The sequence below is a fragment of the Juglans microcarpa x Juglans regia genome, chromosome 5S, assembly GCF_004785595.1.
Source record: "Juglans microcarpa x Juglans regia isolate MS1-56 chromosome 5S, Jm3101_v1.0, whole genome shotgun sequence".
Taxonomy (NCBI): domain Eukaryota; kingdom Viridiplantae; phylum Streptophyta; class Magnoliopsida; order Fagales; family Juglandaceae; genus Juglans; species Juglans microcarpa x Juglans regia.
Window position 1 is genome coordinate 22,267,286 of NC_054603.1, and position 1,993 is coordinate 22,269,278.

A 1,993-nucleotide genomic window follows, 5' to 3' on the forward strand; every position below is an offset into this window, starting at 1 on the left:
GTTAATATGAGTAAAGCATAGTGAGGGAGTAGATGAAATCGATTTCCTAGAAGTTTCCTTTCCTATTAATTTGATCTTCGAACAATATCTTTCTTTTCCTTTGAGTATTTTCTTTGAATTAATTTTATTGTAAATTGTAATTACAAAAATCTTAGTGACTTTTCTAAATAAAGTCGAGATTGGTATAATTTTGGTATTTATCAAAAGTAAGTTACCAATCCCTGAGGATGATACTCTTCTCATCACTTTACTATAAAACTACGATGCTGTGCACTTGCAGTTTTGCACCGATCAAGTTTTTGGCATTGTTGCCGGGGATTGATTTCTTTTTATTTTTGCCAATATTGATACAAAATAATCTTGACTTTAATTTAGAATTTCATTTTATTTTCTCTCCGGGTGTGTTTTTGACGTTGGATGCGTTGTGTTAGAACTCGTGACATTACTCCTTTTGATCCGGAGATTGAAAGAACTCTTAGATCACAAAGAAAGAAGAAAGTACTAGTCATGGCTGACGGACAACATGATGCACAGTCACGCACCTTGAATGATTATGCACGGCCAGTTGTGAATGACAACTACTCGAGTATAAGACGCCAGACCATTAATGCCAACAACTTTGAGCTCAAACTAGCCTTGATCAACATGGTGCAACAAGCCCAATTTAGCGGATCGCCACTAGAATCCCAATATTCATTTGGTGATATTCTTGGAGATTTGTGACACTGTAGAGATCAATGGTGTTACTGAAGACACCATTAGAGTGAGATTATTTCCTTTCTCTTTGAGGGACAAGGCAAGAGGTTGGCTACAATCTTTACAACCGGGAAGCATCACTAGTTGGTAGGACATGGCCGAAAAGTTTCTTGCTAAATTCTTCCCACCTGTAAAAACAACCCAACTCCGGAGTGAGATTGGTCAATTCAAGCAAAATGATTTTGAGTCACTCTATGAATCATGGGAAATGTATAAATATTTGATTTGACGCTGCCCTCAACATGGATTGCCAGATTGGTTGCAAGTTCAGATGTTCTACAATGGATTAAATGGGCAAACTCGGACCATAGTTGATGCTGCTGCTGGTGAAACTTTGATGTCAAAGACAGCTGAGGGTGGTACTTCTCTCTTGGAAAAAAATGGCCTCAAACAACTATCAATAGCCAACCGAAAGAACTATGGTTAAGAAAGTTGTTGGGATTCATGAATTGGAGCCGTTTGTAGCCCTTTCAGCTCAAGTTGCTATTCTATCCCATCAGATTTCAGTTTTGACAACCCAAAGGATACCACAAAGTACAGAATATGTTGCAGCTATATAAGTATGATAGTTCTGAGTAATGAAGCAAGTCAAGAACAAGTTCAATACATCAACAATCGGAAATACAACTATTGTGGTAATCCTATGCCAAATTATTACCATCTAGGGCTTCGAAATCATGAGAATTTGTCTTATGGAAATACAAAGAATGTGTTGTAACCTCAACCTCCTCCAGGATTTGATAGTCAACCAAGCGAGAAGAAGATATCACTTGAGGATGCCATGATTTCCTTTGTTGAGGAGACAAACACAAGGTTTAAAAAGATTGATTCAAGGTTAGACAACATTGAGACTCATTGTAGCAACATGGGAGCCTCTATAAAGAATCTGGAAGTGCAAATTGGGCTGACTAGCTTTTTCTAGCAACACAGAAGTGAATCCAAGGGAACAATGCAAGACCATCACATTTAGGAGTGGAAGAGAAATTGAGAGGTCACCATCAAAGGAAACTAATTCCACCCCTACAGCTGGAAACAATGGTCAAAGTAAGAATAAAGTAGAAGAAGAGGAGATTGTGGATGATACACTAAGAGAGACTGATATGCCTCCAGCAATTTCATTTTCTGATAATCCTCATATTCTCTTTACTCCACTTCCTTATCCTCAACGTTTTCAAAAACAAAAATTAGATAAGCAATTTTCTCAATTTTTAGATATTTTTAAGAAAATTCATATAAA

General features: G+C 37.1%; 1 non-coding gene across 1 annotated transcript; it reads right to left on the reverse strand.

Annotated features, from left to right (window-relative positions):
• Window positions 1-898: 898 nt before the first annotated feature.
• On the reverse strand, window positions 899-1,005 carry LOC121268734. Its single transcript, XR_005941245.1, has one exon. It is a non-coding gene; the product is annotated as a small nucleolar RNA R71 (small nucleolar RNA).
• Between the last annotated feature and the right edge of the window lie 988 nt (window positions 1,006-1,993).